The sequence below is a fragment of the Dermacentor variabilis genome, chromosome 1 (assembly GCF_050947875.1).
Source record: "Dermacentor variabilis isolate Ectoservices chromosome 1, ASM5094787v1, whole genome shotgun sequence".
NCBI classification, from domain to species: domain Eukaryota; kingdom Metazoa; phylum Arthropoda; class Arachnida; order Ixodida; family Ixodidae; genus Dermacentor; species Dermacentor variabilis.
Genome location: NC_134568.1, coordinates 209171635 through 209183488, shown reverse-complemented (window position 1 = coordinate 209183488; position 11854 = coordinate 209171635).

The window sequence follows — 11854 nt, the reverse complement described above, 5'->3', positions numbered from 1 at the left end:
TATGCATTAAATAGCGATGAACATTACCCATCTGAAAGAGGTTGTTGTTTGTCGTCTAGCAGGGAAATATCGGAAGTGTTACCGGGTGTTAACGTTTGCCAAAATTTTCGCGGAGAAGTCTTCGGGAGAGAAGGTATGTCGTGAGCGAAGTACTTGTCTTTAGAAGTGCGTAAGGTTAAAGAGTACTCACTAAGGAAACTTTTGTACTTGCTCCATGAGGACTCGCTTGCACAGTTTATAGCATTGCGGTACAGACGTTTTTTTTTTATTACGTAGTGTTCGAAGTTTTTTATTGAACCATGGTTTATACTTGTCGTTGGCTGCCAAAACGTACGGAATATATTTGTCTGCAAGAGCGAGTAAATTGTTTTTGTAAAGTATCCAGTTTTCGTTAACGGAACGTTGGGAAAAAGACGGCAAGACTGAGTCACTGAGAAATAACTGAAGTTCAGTGTTGATGGCAACGTAGTTAGCTTTGTTGTAATCCCGATTTCTTTTATACTGAAATCCAGTAAATAACATCGGTATTCGAAGCGTCAGCTGAAGCAGCTTATGGTCACTAAAACCGTCAGAAATTAACGCAGGACACACGGTTTCAGGTGCAGTAGTTAGTGCCAAATCTAAAAGGTTATTGTCACGGGTGGGTTGATTGATTACCTGAGAAAAATTTAAGTCCAAGGTTAATTCAATGAAATCGGTTGCATGCTTGCACGATGATGACAAGCATGGCCAATTGATTTGGGGAAAATTGAAATCGCCAAGCAGATAAACATAACTAGTTGAACATTTCTGCATGGCAGTAACAATGCTTTCGCGTAGTTTATCAACAAACGGAAGGGACATTTCAGGGGGGGGGGGGTGCGGTAACAGACACCAATTAATATGTTTCCACAAATGGTTTGACAGGCAGCCCAGATAATCTCAAGCGATGAGGTGTCAACTTCATAAGAAGAAATCCTTTTATTTATTGCAAGCAAGACACCACCGCCATTTTTATCATTGCGGTCAGGCCGCTAAATGATGAATCTGTCACTTTCTGTAAAAATTTCATCATCTGAAACATCGTGGTGCAGCCATGTTTCTGTTAGGGCTAGAATGTCGGATTGCTATCTTCTATAAAGGAACAAAATATATCGCGCTTATTTAATATGCTACGTATGTTAGCGTACGATATTGTGAGCAAGCGAGATGAGTCAGTATAAGGAGGCCGTTTAGGGACCTGTGCACCCGCATATTTTTTTAGCTATCTGCTACATAATACGACGGTGTCTCCATCAACATCGTACATGTATTCCTGGTTGGTAATGCGCATTTTGTCAAGTGAAAGTTTGCACAGTTTGTCCTGTGCTCTTGCATATTCTAGCAGTTTCTTTTCTTGCTAAGCGAGTGCTTGGCGCGAAGTACTCGCGAACAGATAAGCGGGAGCCTTTTAGCTTCCTTGCAGAAGCCAAAATGTTCTGTTTGTCTTTAAATGTGACAAGCTTAGCGATTATTGGCCTGCATTTGTCATGAGCGAATCGACCAATTCTGTGCACTCGTTCAAACTAGTCGCTTTCGTAAAGTAAGCTCCAACCTTTCAGCGCAGAATTTGATGACTTTTTGCTCTGAAGTCGTCCAATCTTCACCGGACTCATCGCTGATGCCAAAAAAATAAAGAAAATTGATCTACGTAGTCTGTTTTCGGCGTTCTCAGACCTTGAAGTTATGGTTTTTAACTGGCGTGAAAATGACTGGATGCTGTCAGGTGCGTCTGTTCCAGAGGTTTCACGTAGGCTAAGGGTGGACTCGAGAGTGGCGACTCTGTCCTTAAGGCATTTCACCTCAACGTCTGTGGCGTCCTGCTTCTCTTTTATGCCCTTAAGTTCCAACAAAATTGCAGTTTGGCCTGCTTCTACCCTGTGTACAATGTCTAACGCAGAATCTTCAGGTCCAGGATTAAGTTCGACATCCCCCGACAGCACCAATCGCAACAAGACACAGAAATAAGCATGAAGTCGCACAAAGCAGCACAGTGCGGCTTGACACTGTCATAGAGCTCAATTGGGCACGACACCGCTCTAAGACAGTAGTTATTGCACTTAAAGCCGCTGGTATTGTCCAGGTAACTAACCTGTAACAGAAGCGGTGAGTGTCCCATTATCGCAGTGGCGTCGTGCCCAGCAGAGAGCGGTTGTGGCGGGCTTTTATATGCCGCGCCGAGTCCGATGTTCGTGCCGGTGCATTGCCCGCGTTGCCAGATGGTGATTCCGTCATCCGCCAAGGTTGGTGCCGCATGCCACGTAGGCGCTCCCTTGGTCTGCGGTAGATGCATGATACCATTATTGACAGTGCTCGGCCAAGAAAACCACGCATGCGCGTCCAAGATAGGTGTCACACCCACAGAGCCATGTTCAAGAGTGACGGGAGGCCGGCAGGTCAGCCCGACCAGGTGGAACTGTAACAACAGAAGCGGTGAGCGTCCTATTCTCGCAGCGGCGTCGTGCCCTAGCATGCTACCGCCGCGCTTAGCAACAGGACAACTTTATAGGCGCGTTCCAAGGCTCACCACACTGGTGCTTCGGTGGTTTCCTTTATGGTTTCCTTCAGTGACCCGCCCCTTACGGCTCGTTTCAGACAATTTTTTTTTGTTGCTATCATGTAAGAAATAAAAAAAAAATGGTAGGCGACCGTAATACTCCACGTAGGTGTCTCTTAGTGGCCCTCGCACCTCGGCGTCGGTGTTCGTTAGGTTAAGCGAGGGAACGTCTTTCCCCTGGCACGATATGCGGGCGAGGAGCGAGGGAGGGTGAGGATGGATGGATGGATGGATGAATGGGTGGATGTTATGAGCGTCTCCTTTGGAACGGGGTGGCGGGTTGCGCCACCAAGCTCTTGCTATTATACTGCCTAATGACCTACCTAGGTTAAAAAATAAATAAATAAAAAAACACGATGAACTTCCACAACCAAATTTTTTGATCCCCTATTGCTAACTGTGCTTTTGTACTTCTCCGTTTTCTGACGTTTCCCTACTTTTCTTCCACCAATCCTCCAATCGCCTCTTACTAATTCCTATTGCGGAAGGAGGCCAGTGGTGCCTAAATCGATCGCTGGGCAGACGTCTTCACATTATAATATAACATGCTCCATAGTTTCCCTAGCTCTACCGCAGCAAGCACATGCTGCTTCTTCCTTCTTATATCTCGCTTTATAGGTGCGTGTTCTAAGGCATCCCGATCTCGCTTCGAGAAGTAATGTGCTTCCCTTTGAGTTATTGTAAATTGTTTCTTTCCTGATTTCGTCTTTTCCTCTTAAGTAGTACTTCACGGCATGTTTCTTTTCCATTGCCCCCATCCATAAGATTATTTCAGCCTCTCTCACTTTCCGCTTGACCTTCTTTGTTGCTGTGTTGCCCACCCTACAGGCCGCATACTTGCTGGTATGCTTCCTAGTTCTCTTCCTCCACTGTGAATCAATGTTTTTCCTTTACAGATACATCAACATTCTCCCACCCACTTACTTTCTTCCATTTTCCTGTCGTTCTTCATACTCAATTTTAGTGCGAGCTTCCCTCACTTCAAAACTAGTCCAGCCCATATCACCCTGCACAGCTTCATTTGTAGTCTTCCCGTGAGCGCCCAATGCGAGGCGACCCACTGACCTTTGGTTCCCATCGAGTCCTGATTGTACCCCCGATTTAAAGCAAACAACCGCATTTCCAAAAGTAAGTCCTGAAACCATGAAACCTTTCCACATACCTCGGAGCACCTCGTACCTATTGTATCCCCATAGCTCTCTGTGCTTTATTATGTCTGCATTTCTCTTCCCCTTCACTGTTATTGTTTTTTCTTGTGTTTCCATATATCTATTGCCTTCGTTTATCCATATACCAAGGTACTTATATTCTGTTACCCGAGGCATTTCCTGGCCCTGTATCTTCACTGTCTGTTCACTGTTTTCATTGAATACCATAACACCTGATTTTCTAACACTAAATTTCAAACCTAAATTGTTGCCTTCCTGTCCACAGATATTAGCCAGACGTTGCAAATCACTTTGCTTGTTAGCTAGCAACACAATGTCGTCCGCATAAAATAAACCTGGGAGCTGCTGCTCTACTATTGTACCCGCCTGTTTGTATGAGAGATTAACCGCGATATTACTTCCTTCTAGCGCCCTCTCCATCCTCACCATGTACATCATAAACAGCAGCGGGGATAAAGGGCACCCCTGCCTCAGTTCATTGTTGATATGAACTTTCTCCTCGCTCCTCATCCCTTCCCGTTCAACGCAAACTGTATTTTCTAGGTAAATCTCTCTCAAAAGCTGTAGACAATCGTCACCTAAGCCTTCCCCTTCCAGAATATCCCACAAAATGTTGCGGTCTACGTTGTCATAGGCTCTGCAATGTCGAAAAATGTCACATACAACGGTCTGCTTTCTACTTTTGATATTTCAATACACTGAGTAAGAATAAACAAGTTATCTTCCAAACGCCTACCTATTCTGAAGCCATTTTGAAGCTCTTCCAAAATGCCATTATTATCTGCCCATGCATGAAGCTTTAATTTGATTGTCTGCATTGCTAGCCTGTATATTACCGATGTAATGGTCAACGGTCTATACAAGTGAATTCTATGTTTCTCCCCGTTACCCTTATAAATTAAATTCATTCTACTTTGTCGCCAACTGTCTGGTATTCGTCTATCTTTTAAAGTTTAAAGGAGGAAGCGCAGCGCACGCCACCTGGCGGGGCGTAGCCTCCTAGCGAGTGGAGCACGAAGTGCATCTCACGCGCCCTCTCCTGTGCTGACGTCAGAGCATGTAACGAGCGCGTGCGCGCAGCTGTTGCGAAGAGGCGAGCGAGCGAGCAGGTGAGCGCCGGAGAGGAGAAGCGAGAGAGGAGGGATTGACGTCACATCCACTCCACTCTGCATTAATTAGCCGGCTAAATATCATGCCACTTTCTTGTGTGTGGCGTCATTAGTGACGTCATTACTTCCGCTTTCTACTTCCGTGTTTCCAGTAATTACGCCAAAGTTGCGCTCGCGAGGCGGGTCTCGATTTTTTGCTTTGGTGTGCGGTAATCAGTGATTTGTAATTAATTCTAATTATTCCAGACGCTTCAGTAACTCAAGTTGTAAATAAACTTATGCTTTGATATTAATTTATTATGAAACCCATGAATGTTGTACTGTGTTATTTTTTTCTATTTCTTTTTTTGAGATTTATTTTGAATTTCGTCCGCGGTCGTTTGAGGAGGTGGACCGGAAGTGCTGCGCAAGAAACAAGAGTGTCACTCGATGCTTGTGCCAGCAGAACCTGTTAGTTGACAGATAAATTCAGCGCTGCAGTATCGTTGCAATACGCATGACGAAATAGATCTTTTTCGGCGTATATTGAGGGTAAAAGTCAACAAAGCTCAGTCAGAGCAGTTAGTAATCACGTTAAGTATAGTGGCAAACTGGTTTCTGGGAAGCACCTTTAGCCCATTATCTGCTAGCTCGACAATATTGTTGACCTTACAAAAATATCTGCTAACACTATACACAACCAAATATTAGTCGGTGCCTTTCAATTTAGCTTAATTTATGTGCCTTCTGAACAGTGGTAATTACCCGCCGTGGTTGCTCAGTGGCTATGGTGTTGGGCTGCGGAGCACGAGGTCGCGGGATCGAATCCCGGCCACGGCGGCCGCATTTCGATGGGGACGAAATGCGAAAACACCCGTGTGCTTAGATTTAGGTGCACGTTAAAGAACCCCAGGTGGTCAAAATTTCCGGAGTCCTCCACTACGGCGTGCCTCATAATCAGAAAGTGGTTTTGGCACGTAAAACCCCAAATATTATTATTATTAACAGTGGTAATCATAAAAATGTCGACCGTGAGCAGCAGCAGATGTTTTGGTGACAAAACTAGAAGGTCTCGTCGGTATCATCTTAGCGGACGTGGTGGTCATATCGCTAATGTGACTTTTTTAAAATTTTGTTTAAGAAAGCCATTATTTTTTCCTCCAATGAAGTGCATCTCAAGGACACACATTTACCTTGTCAAAGCAAGTACCAAACACAAGTTTTGGACCACAGATTTCCCTCTAACCAGCTGGTCAACAATATTTTAGACCCGCTATGTCTCACTTAGTTTTCAGACTAACCCTTTCATATTGGATTTGGTATGTATTTGAACAATATCAAGAACAAATAAAGCAATAAAATTGTTCTTGGTCAGGTCTTTCTTAGCAATTGAAGGGTTAACGCAGGCATTTGCAATAGCTATACCAACGCGTGCGCTACATCGTATATGCGCGGTTTCGGCCCACAGGTGGGGCCAACGCGCCTGCTTCACAACGTTCCTGTTCGTCCAGTGCCTGTTCGGCATGCTCGCCGCCCTGTCATCGAAGTTTCATGTGTTCCTGCTATTTCGAACCCTGGTGGCTGTTGGAACGGCAGGGACGTGGACTTCGCTCTCCATACTAGGTGAGCGCGTGTCTCTAGCCGGCGCTACATTGCTTCCGCGTGCACAGAGCGATATGTTTGTGCGAATGTATAGCCAGGCGTTCTTGCAAGTGACAGGATGAGTATTGAATGAGTATTCTATATGTGTGTGCGCGTTGCTATGATTATGGGCCAAACATCTCATATTGTCACAGTTAATAAACAACAATAGCAATTGGATTAGTAAGTTCATGTTGGTGCCTTTCATGTTGTGCGTGCCTACGCTGGTTACATATAAGGTCAGCAACCTTTACCAGAGGCATTACAGGTCGAAATGAAGAGTGCGCTTGAAACTTTCAAAGAAGTTGCAAGTTTACTGCAGTATCTCGTTGTTAAGGCCTCTACCAGCGCTCAAAAGTGGGGAGTGACCTTGCAATATCGATGACGTTCGTTGTTTCAGTCTGCGAGTTAAGGCGCCGCAATGCACTATGCCGTCGGTTACTGCTCAAGAGTGTCTTCACCAGCATCATCGCTGCTGTTGTCTGAAAGCGCGCGTGACATTTGCACTCTATGAATGGCTCGCACGCGCCGTCGTCGGCATCACTAAAGCTCGTTGATGAACGAGTTGGCTGTAGTTTACACGGTACGTATTAGGGCAAACATATGACGCGACATGCAGAAGAGGACAAGGCAAGAGCTTAAGTTCAACTGATTTGTTTTGAGGTCTGACAAGCATACATGACCTTGACTCTGCAGCAACACACTGGACGTTATTTAGTTCGTTTAAGCATGTCGATTTTTTCGGTGCCCGCTGCCACTGCGGACAGCCTGGAAGTTTGTGGATATTGCATGTATCCAACACATGAAACTAACATCGATTGCGCTTATTTTACATCTTACATTTCTTTCACTGCCTTATGCACCAGTTTAGCTGATGCGTTTCAGAAGGGCTCACACCACCGCATTGACAAGTAGACCACTGTGGCGTTATGCGCGCGCCATCACAGTGGGCGACCTGGCGGGCCGGAGGCATCGCGCCGGCGCCCTGGTCTGCTCGCGGCTCGCGCACGGCCTGGGCCTGCTGCTGCTGGGCCTGGTGTCGCTGGCCGTCCGCGGCTGGGGACACCTGGCGGCCGCCACGTCGGTGCCCTTCGTCGCCTTCCTCGTCTACTGGAGGTGCCACGACTTTCTCCCTTCCTCTTTTCTCTCGTAAAAACCAAACGATATTTATAGTCTTTTAGAAACGATACGATCCGGCCACAGTAGTCACGAACTTTAAAACGTGGTATGCTAACCCTTTTGCCCTGCAGCTAATCGATTCTTTTATTATTAAATTTTGTCTCGAAATGGACCATAAGTTGAACTTACACGTGCTTGAGAAGTGGCTGAGTGGCACATTTCTTATACTTGCAAAGACTTAAAAAAAAAAAAAAAACCCATGCCCACCAGCGCTCAGTGCACCCCAAAACATTTTTTTTTGTTTCTCCAGTTCAAGACGGAGTGCGAAAGACATAGGTCTGGAAGCTTCCGGGCGCCTCAGGCTCGAGTCCCGAGCATTCAGAGAAGGCTTGCGCAGTTAGGTGTTATGAGCAGCTTATATACCATATTTCTCATTCGGTTAATCTAGCTGGCACTAGTCCTCTTGACTCCTCGCATGCAGCATCGCAAGTACACACGAAACGCTCGAGCGTGTAATTAGCGAGCAACAAAAAAAAAAAAAAAAGGAAAAAGAACACCCAGCAGATTTGTGCTTATGTACACGGATCGACGCTCCCGTCATCATTCCTTCGTGAGCGGTTCGAAAGGACAGACCAATGACTGATGACGCAGCGCGAGCCACGAAGGAGCTTTCAACTTATAACGCTTATTTTTCTTCCAGGATTATACCGAACTCCCCAAAATGGCTTCTTGCACGCGGGAAGCTCGATCGAGTGGAACAACTGTTGGTCGCCATCGCCCACACGAACGGAAAACAGGTTGATTTCCTGTACTGCGAGAAGGTGGGCTGTTGAATTCTCGCGGATAAACGTCGCATGCTATCTTTATCCCATATAACGAGCGCAGCTATATGATGCATGTCCTGCATTTACGTCAGTTACTTTTCTTGTTGCGAAGAGCCAAATATTGTGGTGAAACTCGTAGTCTTTCTATAACATGACTTGAAAACGCGAGCTGCTTTCTCCGCAAAACGGAAAACGCGAGGTGCTCTATGCAGTTAACTATATAACTCTATATAACTCATGTTGGACAAAGGCAGTGAATAAGGGCAGCAGCCAGAGACGCTCGAGAACACGAATGTATCTGTCTGTGCTCTCTGTGTTATAATACTTCGCGCTCTTAATTTCTCACTTCTGGAAGCATTCAATGCGTAAGGAACGAGCAGGCCGATCCTTTACTTGGTTAAGGAATGCGAAAAGAAGCACAATTTCAGTGAGGAGTAGGGTTAAAGAGTGACTGAAAACGAACTAGAACGCCGGATCATGCCGTCTGAGATCACTGCCGCGCTCTCTACCAAACGCGGTTCGGAAAGTCTGGCCCTTGGTTGGCTAGGCCTCAGTGTTAGATAAGCCGTTGAACGACAAGTATCGTCAAACGGTAGAAAGCGTGACAATGCTCTTGGACCGCGTGCTCCAGCGTTCTAATTTCTTTTTACTCGCCTTGTACATCGAGACACTCCTATACACAGTACATTAACGCATCCGCCCGATCGCGCATTCTGGTGACCCACCGAAGCAAACACGCACGACACACACACACACACACACACACACACACACACACACACACACACACACACACACACACACACACACACACACACACACACACACACACACACACACACACACACACACACACACACACACACACACACACACACACACACACACACACACACACACACACACACACACACACACACACACACACACACACACACACAAACACACACACACACACACACACACACACACACCCACACACACACACACACACACACACACAGACACACACACACGCAAAAAAAAGAAACAGAAAGAATGCGTGAACCGCTCGAAGACAACCGCAACAGAATAGTTGCAGCGGCTATTGATTCCACCATGTCCTTTAGGAAAGCCGTCTTGTCGCTATACATTTATGCGTCACTGCCATGTTTTAATACTCACAAAATGTCCGTTCCAACAGAAAGAAAATCACTCAGTGTAAGTACGAGCGTAATTTTTCAGTCATTCCCTTCACACTACTCATTAACTTTCCGAGAGAGAGAGAGACGGAGGAAAGGGGAAAGGCAGGGAGGTTAACCAGAGAAAAAGATCCGGTTTGCTACCCTACGCTGGGGAGAGAGGGGAGGGGAAGGTAAAGTGGTAACACAGTAGAGATAAGGAAAGAAAGGAGGATAGACACACAATCACAATCGGTCACTGTCACCGCATACTGTCACCGCACAGCACATTAACACTTGCAGCACTATCAACATCTGTTCAGGCTACAGCCGCTTGTCCAATTCAGTCGCCCTTAAAAACCGCAACAGTGCCCTCGTCGCCCTCTGCTGCGATGGCTTGTGATGGCGGCATTTTAAAATAAGTTCCTCTGTAAGAGGTCTTCGGTCAAAGCGCGCTATCGCGATTGCGAGTGATTGTCTCTGTAAATTATAGCGAGGACAGCCACAAAGAAGGTGTTGAAGAGTCTCCTCGTTACCACAGTCCTCACACGAGGCGTCGTCGGCCCATCCAATTCGGTAAGCAAAAGACTTGGTGAACGCCACCCCTAGCCATATTCGACAAAGTAGGGTAGCTTCGCGACGGCAGAGTCCAGCTGGAATGCAAAGGCGTAGAGAGGAGTCAAGATTGCGGAGTCGGTTGTTTTGAAAACTTCCTGCGTTCCACAAGGAGAACGTGATGTCACGGCTGAGCATTTGAAGTTTTCTAGCGACATCTGTCCTTGATAACGGTATCGGCTCCTCTTCGTCCCCTTGAAGAGCCGACCGAGCAGCGTTATCGGCGCGTTCGTTCCCTATGACTCCGCAGTGACTTGGAAGCCACTGAAATGTCACGTGGTGTCCTTTCTCAGTTAAGGTATGGATTAGTTCTCTAATCTCGAATACCAGTTGTTCATGTGGTCCGCGCCGCATGGCTAATAGCAAAGATTGCAGTGCTGCCTTCGAGTCACTGAATATTGGCCATCTTCGAGGTTGTTCTTGGCTGACGAGACGAAGTGCAGCGCGAAGAGCTGCAAGTTCCCCAGCCATCGGTGTCGTTGGGTGACACGTCTTGAAACTAAAACACAGTAGGGTCTCGCTGTTCTGTGAACCACAGTAATAGCGACGCCGGACGTGAACCTGCGCTGTTAACGCGACGCGTGCTTATCGCGATATGTTGCCTTTTCCTCGTGTGCTTTCAAGAAGCAAGGCACGTGCGCGACCTGTGCTGCTTGTTTGCTGTGGATGTCTCCACGTCGTGAACGTGTTGCGCGATGGAGCATGATCATTTTTCTGCCTGGTGGCGTTGCATCAGCGTGCACTCTTGCTTTCTTCTGACGAGCTGGTGGGTTGTATAGAAGGGGGCGCTGCATACGGAAAAAAAATATGATATGAGAAGAGGAGAAAACTCCGACTTCTCTATTCGCCGGTTTGAACACCGTATTCTTCCCCAATTAAATTTTGCAGAGTCTACAATATCAAAGTTTGTCGAAAGTCTCTTTCGCCTGCACTGAAACTGATGGCAGGACCTCCCCATTTTGGGGACGTCAGGATCCACAGCCTGTTAGCTGCATTTTATTGTAAACAAAGGAGGCGCTGGTACGCACCGTGTAGGGAGAACGACATACACTATACCTACCCCTCGATATTTCTACACGATGATGATCTTCGGCACAAAGATTTGAGATCTGCCTGAAGGTATTCGTGTTGACTTTAGACAATGCGCATGCGAGAAGAATTTGTCGTAACTGCAGCAATTATGCCCACACGCTCATTCGTTCGCTCATCATACCAATAGCCGCCTGTGATGCTGCATTTTAGCTTTGTCCTACACTCACGCAGGTAATATGTGCCTGTTCTTTTCAGTCTAGTTGGAGCAGCAACAAGACTGGTATCACTGTTGCTAATTACTAAGAAAGAAGTCAGGAACAGAGGACAAGAGCACCTCTTATTTATTGCGGTCCTCTTCTTAATTTACGTTAATGTCCGAAGCAAATTTGCAACCTACTTTTGACGGATGATAAAGGTTGTTTGCATGTCATTTGCCCTGTACGCTTTTTTTCTGTTAGTTGTCTGCGCCTGTATTTCTTTGTATGTACTTTATTTATATTGACTAGATGGTATTAAATGTGCCATGGATTGACAACATTGATGGTCATCTTATTGCCTTCGTGGCTTGAAAAATCATATTACGGCAATTTTTTTTTTCGCTTCGAGTAATCTGCGCACAGCATCAAGAAGT